Raw genomic sequence first — 15,304 nt, 5'->3', positions numbered from 1 at the left:
GATTGGAGAAAACGCATGTTATAATTGCATACTTTATTCCTACATATGTTTCAAAGGATTACAACCTGTGTGATCCATAGGGATCTTTGATATTAAAATTGTAACCTTCTCATCAGGGAAAGCATGGGAATCATCTTATGGATCACACAGGTTGTAATCCTTTGAAACATATGTAGGAATAAAGTATGCAATTATAACATGCGTTTTCTCCAATCCTTAAATTCTTAAATATACTCAAATACCCAAAATTTCAAGGAGTTCCTGCCTTAAAAACAGGAGCTAACCACAGTTATTTTGTGTTCTTTGCTACATTGGTTTCTATTAACCCATTTATTCTATCAGAAGAATTTTTATTCATTAAGATAGAAGAAATACACATAAATATATATATATATATATATATATATATATATATATATATATATATATATATATATATATATATAGGTGAGGAAGTTGCTATGTGAAAGCACGTGGTTGGATGTATAAAAGATAATAAGAGTGAAAAAACTACAGAAGGCTTGTGTTACATGGTTAAAGTATATATTTAAATTATGTCAGAAAAATGTTAGAAAATGTTATAAAATCTTTTTGGTATATGAACATTGTATTTTGAGAAATAACCGGTTTCGTGTTGTCTTTTCAAATTTCTCTACTTCATTGTAACGTGTTTGCTCCATATGTGTATATGTATTTGTGTGCGTGTGTATTTACACATGTAATATGTGTTTGTACATGAGCATGTACATGTATGCATAAGTTTACTTTGTGCTTATTTGCATTAAAGATCCCCCCCCCCGCCCCCCCCCCCCACACACACCTCTTCATATAAAAACTAACAATTAAAAATAAGGCATTTAAAGTTGGAAAAGGTTGAAGTCAACAAATGCAAGACTTGAAATAGCATTCAAATGAGACTCAAAGTTCAACATCCTTGTGAATATCAATAATGATTTTACATTCTATATGAATTGCTGCTTTTGAGAAGCTCCAGACAAGTGTTCTCTATTTGGCAGGACTTTGTGTTGCCAGAATAATATAAACAACAGTCGACTTTTGAAATTCGTTTTATTATTGAAAAGGCCAGTTATTGTTTTAGTGTTTTCATACTGAATGATTTACAAGTGGAATATTAAAATTTTATAATAATTTTCATTATCATGTATTCATATTGAAAATGATGAAATAATTATTAATTCATTTAATTATTAACAAAGTGAATAGCTTAAATCATTAAAAATGCTCTGCTGTGTCATATACATACCAGTGTGTGTGTGTGTGTGTGTGTGTGTGTGTGTGTGTGTGTGTGTGTGTGTGTGTTTGTCCCCCTAACATAACTTGACAACCGATGCTGGTGTGTTTACATCCTCGTGAACTAGCGGTTCGGCAAAAGAGACCGATAGAATAAATAATAGGTTCACAAAGAATAAGTCCGGGGGTCGATTTGGTCAGCTAAAAGCAGAGCTCCAGCATGGCCGCAGTCAAATGACTAAAACAAGTAAAAGAATAAAAGAATATATATATATATTTATATATATATATATATATATATATATATATATATATATATATATATAGCATTAAATAGTTAAAAATATTATGTGTGTGCGCGAGTGCAGGTGCTTGTGTGCGCGCGCGCGAGTGTGTGTGTGTGCGCGAGTGTGTGTGCACGCGTGTATATTACAATTTCAGCTGCACTGGTGTTGGAAATATATTTTGTAATATTAATTTTTTCAACGTTATCAGTTTTCCGGTGTTGACGTTTCAAGGTCTCTTAGTTCGGAGTCCCGTCAACATGAGACACATAGATGGAGAGATGACAGATATATGATGTATATTTGTGTATGCACAATATGTATATATATATATGTATGTATGTATGTATGTATGTATGTATGTATGTATATTTATATATATATATGTGTGTGTGTGTGTGTGTGTATACATACATACACGCATATATCAGGTCAAAACATAAGTTCTGTCCGAATTCTGAATAAAGAAAACAAGTGATCAAATGTTATATTTAATTGAAATTTAATCATCAATGTACTTTCCCTGATTATCTATGACTTCCTTCCATCTATTTACAAGCTTTTTAATCCCATCAATGTAAAACTCTTTCGGTTTCAAAGCGAAGAACACTGAAATGTCAGTTTCGACCTCCTCCTGGCTTGCGGAAGCTATGTCCCCCAAATGATTCTGTAAACTACGAAACAAATGGTAGTCTGAAGGAGCAAGGTCGGGAGAATAAGGTGGATGAGGAATTTTTTCCGAACCAAGCTCTTCGATCTTCTGTGATGTGATCTTTGCAGTGTGGGGTCGCGCATTGTCTTGATGAAACATCACTCCTTTTCGATTCACTAAAGCGGGTCTTTTTTTTCTTCAAAGCTTGGTTCAAACGCTCTAATTGCTGACAGTAGACTTGAGCATTGATTGTTGCATTAGGTGGTAACAATTCAAAGTGAATTACTCCTTTGCATTCCTACCAGATAGAGAGAAGAACCTTTTTCCCATGCAGTTCCCTTCTCTGTCGTGGTTGAGCCTTTTCCCTTCTATCAAGCAACTGTTTACGACGTTTAACATTTCGATAGAAGATCCATTTTTCGTCACCAGCCACAAGTCTATCCCAAAAAGGGTGAAATGAGTTCGCGAGAATGGAGAGAAGAGCAGATGTCAACTCGAGATTTGCGGTTGCTTTTGTACAATTCATGAGGCACCCATTTTCCAAGTTTAGGAACCTTTCCAAGTTGTTGAAATTGACGATGAACAGTTGTATGGTTTGAACTAAGCTTTATTGCCAATTGTTCAACTGATAATGCAGGATTTTCTTCAAGTAATACCTCAAGGAGCTTATCATCAACTCAACTCAACGTCCTGTTCGATCTTCATCTTCAAGGCTGATATCTCCACTTCTGAATTTTGCAAACCATCTTCTGCAAGTTCTTTCATTCAAGCATTCTTTCCCATAAACTGAGTGTATGTTTCGAGTCGTTTCGGCTGCAGAGTTTCCTTTTTTTTAGTACTCATAAAGCATTCTGTGCCTCAAATGCTCTTTGGATACTTCCATGTTAGAAAGGGTTTTAATCAAATAAATTTTAAAACTATTATTCTGTAAAATAATATTTAATTAGTTTAAATGTACACAAATGCATAAAAATAATTTTTAATTCCATTAGACATTCTAAAATACTATTAAATTTCATTCAATGAAAATACATAGAAAATAGAGCTAATGGAAAGATAGCTTCAATTAGAAAGCTACGGAACAAAACGAAACAGAAAAATCATGTTCAGCAATAATTTAGATATAAAGGGAAATAACTTAATGCAAACTCCAGACAAAATTCCTGTATGAGTTGTTTACCCTGTTAAAAAAATATTGGCTGATTCTTCAACCTATCACAAAACTAGCACAAGATATTTTTTTGCATAATAATCCTCACTACATTTTTTACAGTTTTTATTTGGAGGGTAGGGATATTCTGGTAATATTCTGATTTGTGAATGAAAATACATAGAAAATAGAGCAAATGAAAGATAGCTTCAATTAAAAAGCTACGGAACAAAACGAAGCAGAAAAATCATGTTTAGGAAGGATTTAAATATAAAGGGAAATAACTTAATGCAAACTCCAGTCAAAATTCTTGTATGAGTTGTTTACCCTGTTAAAAGAATATTCACTGATTCTTCAACCTATCACAAAACTAGCAGAATATATTTCTCTTGAATAATTATTCTCACTGCATTTTTTAACAGGTTTTTTTATTTGGAGGGTAGGGATATTTTTATCTAAAGATTTTAGTTTTTTTCCCACCTTTTATTTCTCTACTTTGTAACTTTTCCTCTCTACACTGTTTTCTTCAGTTTCTCCCATTATTTTCTCCCCTCTCACCTTTAACGCTCTCACATCCACTAACGTAGCTAGAGTATATGCCGCCCGGGGCACCTCAAAAGCTACATATTGCCTACAGCAGACCCAAAAGTGCCGCCCCTTTAAAAGTGCCGCGCGGTGGGGGGCACCCCTACCGCCCTTTCCCACCCTTAGCTATGCTAGTCCTCACATCTCACTCAACTCTGCAACATTTTGAAGGTGAGTTTGAATGGAGCAACACGTTACAATCAAATATCTTAGCCTGTTACTTCTATGGGTATATTTCAACTAATATTTTAGCTGGAATATTGGCAAACAAATATGGTGGGAAAAGAGTTCTAGGAGGCTCACTTCTCTTCGCATCAATTCTGACCATTCTCCACCCAAGTTTATCTCGAATAAGTGGTTACTTAACAATTGTCCTAAGAATACTAACAGGTCTGGTCTCGGCGCCGATGTTCCCAGCAATCCTATCGCTAATGGGACTTTGGGCCCCACCATCTGAGAGAGGCCTATTGATTGGTATTACTTTTGCAGGTCAAGTACTAGGCAATATTGTAGGTTTTGTAATATTCGGTTACCTTTGTGAGTATGGATTTGATAATGGATGGGGTTCTATATTTTATACAAGTGGTGTAACGACGTTGATTTTTAGTTTTGTGTGGTATTATGTTGTTTATGATAATCCAGATCTCCATCCTATCAGCCAAGAAGAACATGCTTACTTAAGCAGAACTATAACATGTGAGAAAGTACCTAAAAATATACCTTGGCGACGGATATTTTCTTCGCCTGCAGTTTAGGCAATTATTTTCGGTTTGTTTGGTTATAATTGGGGCGCCAATTCTCTCCAGTTATTGCTGCCTCTGTATATAAAAGAAGCCTTAAACGTTAATGCAGCATCCAACGGTATAATTTCTTCAGCCCCTTCGATTGGAGAAGCCATTGCCTTACCATTATGGGGAAAATTGGCCGATATGTTGCGTTCAAAGAATTATATGTCAACACACTCAGTGCGTGTTTTATTCCAAACCGTTGCTCTAGTTGCTTGCGCAAGTCTACTGATTATCATGGGATACCTCAGATGTGACCAAATCATTCTAATATGTATTTTCTTGTTTCTCTGTGGTGCATCCCTATCACTTAGCTGTAGTGGAGTTGTTGCCAACAACATTGAGATTGCTCCTAATTATGCTGGCGTAATCTATGGACTTGCTAACACTGTTAGTGCATTATCAGGCAGCTTTTCTTCCTTATGCGCTAAAGCTCTGACACCAAATGCTACACAAAGCGAATGGCAGATCGTATTTGTTTTGTGTGGTGCTGTTCTTGTCTCAGGCGCAATACTCTTTGTAGTGTTGGTAAGAACAGAAATTCAAGACTGGGCAAGCCCTGAGGGATCCGAACCATCTGTTAACCCTAAAGACGGAACTAAAAATGAGAGCTTAGCAGTTTCATCGCGAATTTAACCAGACGATGCATAATATTATCGTTGTGATCTTAAATAGACGTAGGTGTATTTTATTTGTGTGTATATATACATATAATTTATATATACTTTATACACACACACACACACACACACACACACACACACACACACACACACACACACACACACACACATATATATATATATATATATATATATATATATATATATATATATATATATATATATAATCTTACATTTGAGACTAAAAGATGATACTAATTGATACTAATAGATTTCCCAGATAACCATTCATACAGATAAATCGTTTAATAGGTCAGTGAAAATTTCATACAACTGCTACCTCAATATGAAAAATTTTATCACTCGCAGGTGAGAAACTTACACACTCGACCAATCATGCATGATTGGCTCGGCGGCTTACGAGCCAAAGTCACAACAATACTCTAAAATAAAGACACGGTAAAGAAAATTTACACTAGTATATGTGGAGGTAATTTTAAAAAGGAGATACGCAAACTACCAGTCTTCTTTCCGACACGTAGAAAAGAAGGAAGCCACAATGTTAGTTGGCCAAATTTGGGATTTGAAGGACAAATGCGCACCACACACCATCAAATAGAGCTTTGTGAAGCCAGCCACGTAATACCTTAATGGATCAAAGAAATGTAAGTATTATTCAGTCGAAAGATCTCATCTTCGTTTGAGATCTAAGAACTGAACGGACCTGCGAAATTCTAGATATGAATTTTTTATTAAATGTAACCATATGGAGAAATGTCTTTTGTTGAACTGCAGGACACTACTTTCCCTGTATTAGGCATGCAGTCTGATAAACTTGGACTGATTCCCCATGTTTATTCTGATCGACCCGGCAAACGTTGGACATTTTCTTTTTCTCATTCTACTTTTTACTTTTACTTTCCTATTGTTCTTTCACATGTCTTCTCAACTATAAATACACATACACACACACACACACACACACACATATATATGTTGTAGTGTACCTGAGCACTGTATACAATAATTTCATTATTATTTCATATATATATACCTTACTATAATTTGCCTTATGTCCGTACGTCCGTCTGTCCGTGACCTTTTCACGGCCAAACAACTGGTCACACTTGCTCGAAACTTAGCAGTCTTACCAAGGATGTTTCGGGAATGGTCTATATCCTGTTTAAAATTTTTTATTGGTAAGATTTGCTACACTGCTTCGATTCGTACGAGACTAACGAAGCCATTTCCGTAAAAAAATTCTTTTATTCATTTCCTTCCTTTCTCTGTGTGCGGAGGAATGACGGAATAAGACGCTTTATATAATCTTTGAAGATATGAGACATGGTAAATAGAACCAGTGTAGGTGAAGAAGCAATGGTGACTGAAATGGAATGGATCAAACTAATACAGATGGGATAAAATCATTAAATTAAAAATGTGTTATCGGCATAATTGCAACGATCGTGGCTTTTGCTTAGTTATGCGATCGGTCTCAGAGTTTGCTCTCTGTCGGCCACTTTAAAACGTTGTTAAAATAATTTTAACACATAAAAATGCAACCTTGATCGGACATATGTAACCTTCATAAATATTATGAAAGTTACACGTGTCCGATCAAGGTTACATTTGCCAAGGGGAGCACTGCGAGAAAGATATAACATCTACGCTGTGTTCCTGATGCCTGATAAGATATTTCCACAGGAGAATAATTACTCAGGTCTGCATATATACAATAAAAAGAAAATATGGAATATTCACAAATCATTTCGCAGACTTCAAGATAATTCAGTGGCTATTCACATCGTCAGCCGCTGTTGAACTCAAAGCAATTATTCATCTAGCAGCACGATTCTTTCATTCCTCTGATCAATGTTATTGAAGCTAATTTGAAGAAAAGAGCAATGTTATATACTTTTAGCAGGTTTTCACTTTTACTTGATTTTAAACGCTTCGCATGGACTGAATGAGACTGAATGAGACTTTAACTTTTTATGAAAGACTATCCAAAACATTAATCTGACGCTAATCTCGATAGAGAATTAAAGCACTTCAAAACTTTTATCAAAAGCAAGCATCTTCCAGAATAGGACACACATGTTTTCAAGATCTGTATAGAATCACAGTTTAATTTAACTCACGTAAAGTTGAAGCAATACAACTATAGTTAATTAAACGAAGGAAAAAAGAACTGAAAGTGTTCTGTAAACAATGATGAAATAAGATAAAGTTACTGCAGTGATTACTATATGAATAAAAAAATGATAAACAAAATTTAGTACACCGTTTATGACACTTGCCTCATAAGAGCTAGAAAGAGAATAAATTAATAAGATGAATGGTTTATTGTTTTATCGGTGTATACATGTCATGCAATATGTTATCAGTTGTAAGCAAGTAATTAATGTATCACGTGTTTTCATTATTGATCATGTCTTAGTTTGATAAATATCTTTTGTGTTCTGGCAACTACTAGGTTATGAAAGTATTTTACTTGTAGGAATTTAATACATTCAGCTATTTGATTTAATGGAACCTAATTTCTCGTGTTATATTCCAGTTGATTATAGTGTTTCAAATTCATGAACGACAATATGCATATTGAGAGCATTTTTGCGAAGTCTATTTCTTGCATAGCCGTGTTCACCTTTAATAATTGTAAAATAGGGGATCTACAGAATTCCATAGCAAAATTCAACCATGAATAAGTTACCATATTAAAGCAAGTAATACTTGGTTGGTTTTGTTTATATTCGATACATCAAATAAACTGAATAATGTAAGACGAGACGAAACATCTATGGATATTGAGTTCAATATCTTATTCATTCAGCCAGCTCGCTCATGCAATTAAAAGAAAAGAAAGGATCCCGCGTCGATGGCAACAAACGAATGTTCCAGTTGCTCGAACAACAGAACTATCAACACATTGTATTATAAATAGCTAAATATTCCATAGACATTTGTACTGTTTCAGGCAGAATAAGCGGAACACTATATGACTGTGTGACAAAGCCAGTTCATTTTCATTCACCGAACCCAGGTCGCCTAGAGGCTACAATAATGGCACTTAGCTACAAAGGGATCAAACAGGAACCATCACCTGAATGATAAGCGATCTTATCTGCTCTGTTTTGCGCCCATCATCGAGAGGAATGATTTTAAGGTTAACAGAAACCCTCCTGGGGTTAAAAAGAGTAGTAACAGTGTTCTCTGCAGAACAATCACGTTGAGTTGGTAACAATCACTACTTTTCAGTAGAGTTACTACTTACATCGTGTATAGAGATTTTAGGACTAGCAACTTTGCTTGCTGCAAGATCAACGGTTGCGTGTCGCTTGTTTGTTTATATATTGCGAACTGGGACGAACGACTGCTAAGTCTAGCAGACAGGTATAACCAGTACCGAAGGAGGGTATTACCCAGAAACCAGCTGGGCTATTGGTTCCTGTCAACGCTGGATGGGAGTTGTTCGCTCTCTTGTTTGCAATATAACGGGCACAGATATTGTGTTGTTAACCATTTGGAGGAGATGTTCTCCTGGGGTTAAAAAGAGTAGTAACAGTGTTCTTTATGGAACAACCACTTTAATGTGATATCAACCATTACTTTTCGGTAGAGTTGCTACTACTTACATCTGGTATAGAGATTTTAGAACTAGCTACAATTTAGATTTATATAAGTTAAGTTTCAAATCATCTCGCTCTCCGTGAAGCAGCGGGTGACAAATTAAAGTTAGTTTCAAATATACGATTAAGACTTAGTATAATTTAAAATATATGGTTAAGATCATATGATTAGGGCTGCTTACGGTAGAAGTTATTACTGTTCCTCATACTGTGAATGGAAACCAAATCGGCCAAGAAGACTACGTGTTGAACTACTAACGATGTTTGTATAGCAGATTGAAACCTACTTCAGGAATTTCGTTGACGAAGCGAAGGGCAGTTTACTCTATATCGTCTCAATTTACTTAGACACTGAGGAAAAGGTGAATAGAGGAGTGATTACATATTAAGAAAAATAAAATAAAATAATAGATTAAAAGAGCAAGCCAATGTGTGAGAGAAATTTTAACTTCGAAAAATACAAAAAAAGTGAACAACGTTTTAGTGTGACAGTTGGCAAGTAGTGTGAACGGCGTGAAATAAATATGTAAGAGGCGTTCAACATCGATTGTAACACTGGCAAAATTTAACGTGTGTGTGTGTTTATATATATATATATATATATCAAAATAAGCCATATGGTGGGATGGGATGGGATGGGATGGGATGTATAGGGATAGTGGGTAGGAATGTGTAGGGGTGGGGTAACGATAAAGGGAGAGGGTGGAAGGGAGAAGGTAGGTAGGAGTGAAGATAGGAAGTAGGTGTCAGAGCAAGAGAGGAGGGGAGAGATGGAGAGGAGTGAAGGGAGGAAATAGGTGTGAGAGGAAGGGAGGAGAGAGGAGGGGTTAGATGAAGAGGGGAGAAGAGTTGAGCCCATGTGGCGCAAAGGAGAGAAGAGAAAAGATTAATTCCTGATCATGGCGAAGGCGGGAGTCCGGATGGCCCCCGTGCAAGGACAATCCGAACACAGACAGATGTTGTAAAGAGTGACCGGTAGAGCGGAAATGGTGCAAGACCGGGGTGTCGTTGCCGAGTCTGATGTCTCGGAGGTGTTCCGCGAACTGGTCAGCCAAGCGGCGTCCCGTTGGACCGATGTACAGAGAAGGACAGAGAGAACAGGAGATGCAGGAGATGACGTTGCTAGAAGTGCAGGTGAAGGAGTCAGTGATATGATAGGGTCGATGATGGGTGCCGGTGAGGATGGTGGTGTTGGAGAGGTAAGGGCAAGTGCAGCAGCGTGGGCGGAAGCAGGGGAACGAGCCGGGTTGGGAGGTTGGGTTAGGGAAGAAACAGGAGGTCACACAGGTTGTGGGCTCGTTTGAAGGCGGGAAGGTCGGTTAGGTAAGATGTGCAAAGTGGAGGGGTCGGACTGGAGTCGCCGGAAGGCTCGGAGAATGGTACGTTGGAGAGATAGAGTGGAGGGGTGGTAGGTGAGGGGAAACGGGAGACGGGTGACGGCAGTGCGTGGGGAGGAAGCAGATGCATTGTCCACGGAACGTGCTCTGGCAAGGGCGGTGTAGATAGTGGTGAGGGGATATCCACGTAGGATGAAGTGGCGAGTCATGAGTCGAGACAGAGTCTCAAAGTCATGGTTGTCACTGCAGAGCCTGTGCAGACGGTGGAATTGGGAAGCGGGGATGGAGAGCTTGGTGTGTTTAGGGTGGGAGGGGGAGAAGTTGAGGCATGAGTGTGAGTCGGTGTGTTTGTAGTGGATAGAGGTGGTGAGAGTGGAGTGATGAATACTGACCGAAATGTCGAGAAAGGCGACGGAAGTGTCGGAAATAGTGCAGGAGAAGAGGAAGGCAGGATGGAAAGATTGGACAAAAGAGAGGAAGGAGTCCAATCGTTCGCGGGAGAGTAAAGTCGCACTGATACAGTCAATATAGCGACCATATAGTTCGAGATTGGGACCAGTGAAACTTGAGAATATTTAGGCCTCAACGTAGCCAACGAACAGGTTCGCATAGCTGGGGCCCATTCTCGTTCCCATGGCCACTCCCGAGAACTGCTGGTAAAAATCACCCGCGAACGAGAAGCAATTAAGGGAGAGAACAAGTTCGGCCAGACGAAGAAGTGTGGATGTGTCAGGTTGGGGGTTGGGTCGGAGGTCAAGGTAGTGTTGGAGTGCACGAAGCCCCTCGTGGTGAGGGATCACAGTGTATAGGCTCTTGATGTCAAGAGTGAAGAGAAGTTTAGAGGGGCCAGGAGGGAAGGAGAAAGAGTTGAACAGACGAAGAGCATGGTTAGTGTCAAAGATGTGAGAGGGGAAAGAAGTCACTAGGGGGCGAGAACACGGTCAAGATATCTGGAGATGAGTTCGGTGGGGCAGCTGCAGGTGGAGACGATGGGACAGCCAGGGTTGTTAGGTTTATGTTTTTTGGAGAGGAAGTAAATTTTGGGGATACGAGGGGTGCGGACAATGAGGTTGGAGGCGGTGGGGAAGACGGGAGGAGAGGAAGACGGGAGGAGAGGAAGTTATGGATAGTGGAGGACACCGTCTGTTGGTAGCTGGGCGTGGGGTTGGAGGGCAGACGGCAGTAGTAGGAGGTGTCTTGAAGTTGGCGGATAACATCGGCCGTGTAGAGGTCCACGCGCCACACCACCAAGGCTCCACCCTTGTCGGCCGGTTCTATGATGATGTCTTTGCAGCGTCGGAGACATCGAAGGGTCGTGAGTTCGGCTGGGGAGATGTTCAGATGTCGGGGACGCCTGGAAAAGTCAAACCAGTCCACAGCGCGCTGGCAGACTCTCGCAAAAAGATCGAACTTGCCAAGAGCTGGCGTCCACTGGGATGGTCGGCGGCTCAGGTCGGTGAAGCAGCCCTCCTTATTAGATACAGGTGGAGTGTCGCCGAATAGCACACACAACCTAACACGGCGCATATATATATATATATATATATATATATATATATATATATATATATATATGTATGTGTGTGTGTGTGTGTGTGTGTGTGTGTGTGTGTGTGGGTCTGTGCTAGTTCCCACGCCATCGCTTGTCAACCGATCTAGTGTGTTTATGTACTCGTAACTTAGCGGTTCGACCAAAGATAATGATAAAATAAGTACTAGGCTTACAATGATCGATTTGTTCGAGATTAAAACCCTTTAAGGCTGTGCTCTAGCATGGCCGCAATCAAATGACTGAAACGAATAGAATACATACATACACACACTCAAACATACATACACATGCACACACACACACACATGTATACATGGACATATGTGTGTACGTATATGTTTATGTGTGTGTGTGTTTGTGTAAATGTGTGAGAGAGAAAGGGAAAGGGAGAGATAGATAGATAGATAGATAGATAGATAGATAGATAGGGAGAGAGAGGGGGAAGGAGAGAGGGTAAATAACAATTATTGGTACTTCATCATAAATATAAGTTTCTAGTTACCCCCCCCCCCCCCTTTAATGTTCTGCATTCATTGTAAATATGCTGCATTTAGTTTTACCTTTCGTTTATCCCCACAAAATCAATAAAACAAATGTCACTGAGGTGTTTGGGATATGTGTAATAGACTCGATTCAACCCCCGACATTTGTAGCTTCGTGTCTTTTAAAGTCATCAATATAATTTTAATTATTTCGGCAATTAGCGGAGACAAATGTTCCTCCGCGCACACACACACAAACATATACACACACACACACACACACAAAGTTCCACCTGATGCCTATATCCGACACTATTATTTTTGTATGTGAAAGGCACGACGGAGTGATTAAATGAATGGATTACTGCTTAATGAATGAATGAATGAATGAGTGATAGAATAAATTACTGGTTTTCCGTTGTCATTACTTTTACTGCTGCTTGCTAGATCTAACACCGTCTTATGCTGTTAAGATTATCAACTGCTTTTCGTTGCAGCTGCAACCGGCTCTGATAGGCTATTGTTGATATTCTGAAGCAGCTGAAAATTACTGCTAAACAGGATTACGGGCAAGTTGCACCGAGTGAGTGTTGACTGTACATTTGATTAATTCTCCCACTCTCGAATAGAATAAGTAAAGATTGGAAAGCTTGCCTGACTACTTACGTTTTCCCAAACTTTACTACATTGGCCATTAAGATAATGTGAATTATGTCGACATAAACAGAATCTACAAGGAAAGTTGGCATTGCAAATGGAATAGATTACAGGAAGGGAAACTCAAGCGAGAGTGGATTTCTAACCAAATCAGACTCTTATATGATGTAAGCAAGATTATTTATTTATTCACTTGTTTGTTTATTTTTCTATTTATTTTATGTTTGCTTTTCATTGTGGGGGATTTGTTAAAATATTTCCAATCGTGAAAAACGACATCAACAGCGAATTCTAACATAAACACTGTTAAAAATCATCCACATTGAAGGAGTACAGTTACCGTTTGCCGAGCTTGAACCTTGAACGTAAAGATACATAATCTAAACACAGGGCGGCATTTACCTATGTCCAGCACGTTACCAACACTGCAAATTTTCCCAATGCGTTTATGATATCTTTATTAATAACCATATATATATATATTTTTTGCACACTCACAACACGGCCACGAATTTAGAGAAAAACAACAGTCGTTTATATTGGTTTCAAATTTTGGCGCAAGGCCTGCAATTTCGGAGAAGGGATCTAGTCGATTACGTCGACCTCAGTGCTCAACTGGTACTTATTTTATTGACCCCGAAATGAATGAAAGGCAAAGTCAACCTCGGCGGAATTAGAACTCAGAACATAAAAAACGGACGAAATGCCGCTAAGCATTTTGCCCGTCTGCTAGCTCGCCGCCTAAGCAGTCGTTTATATTGGCCCCAGTATTTCACTAGACTTTATTCATTGACACCAAAATTATGAAATGCAAAGTTGATATCAGTAGAATTATTATCTCAGAACGTAGTCAGAACTAAATATCTGCAAGGCATTTTGTTCGACGCGCTAACGTTTTCCTAGAACCCCACTCTCGTTTTAGTAATCACAATAATCAGGTCTAACAAAAACACTAAGTCAAAACTTTGGCGTGGGGCGATTAGTCATTTGAATCGACCCCAGTATTGACCCTTATTGTTTATAGAATCGAGCTCAGAACGATGAAAGGAAACGTTGATTTCGGATGAGATTTGAATTCAGAACTAAATACTGTCTTTACGTTCTGAGTTCAAATTCCGCCGAGGTCAACTTTACTTTTCATCCTTTCGGGGTCGATAAATTAAGTACCAGTTGTGTACTGGGGTCGATCTAATCGACTGGCCGCGGGAAATACGTAATAACAGTACTGCATAGTAAAGTTTTGTCCGACACTCAAATGATTTTTTTTCTGTCAATCCATCACTCTCTTAATAATCACAATAATTATTTCTAACTTATGTTATCGATTACAACCACCCACCCACACGCACACTCACACACACACTCACACACATACTCACACACACATATACGAATGGTTGTACACCCCACGCAATCACAGCCATACACACACACATACATACATACATAGATACAGTCATACATACATACATACATACATACATACATACATACATGCATGCATACGTCATTCAGTATATGTAGACATAATCTCATTTAAAAAAGCAGCTGTGTCCTTTTTGCAATATTAATAGAGAAATTTCCATTTTAGTTTGTAACAGAAATTAGATTAACGGAAAGTCGATATGTTGCTCCACATTTCATTTTTTAGCAATTATTACTAGTCTTTCACTTTTTTCGAAAGAACATTGTAAATGTATCCAGGTAACTTGTCCGATGCTCTACCGAATGCGGCCCGATGGTTACACACTCTAGCATGGTGATGGCGGCAAGTAAAGTGACTGCTGTAACTGCTCTGTCGTCCTAAGAAGACTAAAGCACCAAAGTCAATCCTGGTACGTTTTGATCTCAAAACCCTTTAAGGACGAAACTAAACTCCGCAGTGTAGCACACAATTTGGTGCAACACACGACTTAAGTTAGGCATGACCTGGGCCAATATATATATATATATATATATATATATATATATATATATATATGTATATGTATATATATATATATATATATATATATATATATATATATATATATATATATATATACACACACATATATATATATATATATATATATATATATATATATATATATACATATATATATATATATATATATATATATATATATATATATATATACATATATATATATATATATATATATATATATATATATATATATATATAATATATATATATATATATATATATATGTGTGTGTGTGTGTATATATATATATATGTATATATATATATATTATATATATATGTATATGTATATATATATATATATATATATATATATATATATAATATA

General features: G+C 37.8%; 1 protein-coding gene and 1 pseudogene across 2 annotated transcripts in view; both read left to right on the top strand.

Annotated features, from left to right (window-relative positions):
* Window positions 1-4,050: 4,050 nt before the first annotated feature.
* On the top strand, window positions 4,051-5,343 carry LOC128250353 (putative transporter slc-17.2 pseudogene; annotated as a pseudogene).
* Window positions 5,344-12,604: 7,261 nt separating this feature from the next.
* The window catches only part of LOC128250333 (monocarboxylate transporter 14-like), a 28,250-nt gene continuing 25,550 nt past the window's right edge, over window positions 12,605-15,304 (top strand). Inside the window, exon 1 of one of the 2 annotated variants that reach the window (XM_089338063.1) lies at window positions 12,605-13,154. The gene's annotated coding sequence lies outside the window, so the exon portion shown is untranslated. The remainder of the gene's footprint in view (window positions 13,155-15,304) is intronic. The other variant, XM_089338062.1, reaches the window with a different exon arrangement.

Source organism: Octopus bimaculoides, chromosome 20 (assembly GCF_046866305.1).
Source record: "Octopus bimaculoides isolate indiv1 chromosome 20, ASM4686630v1, whole genome shotgun sequence".
NCBI lineage: Eukaryota > Metazoa > Mollusca > Cephalopoda > Octopoda > Octopodidae > Octopus > Octopus bimaculoides.
This window is presented reverse-complemented; position numbering and strand designations above follow the sequence as displayed.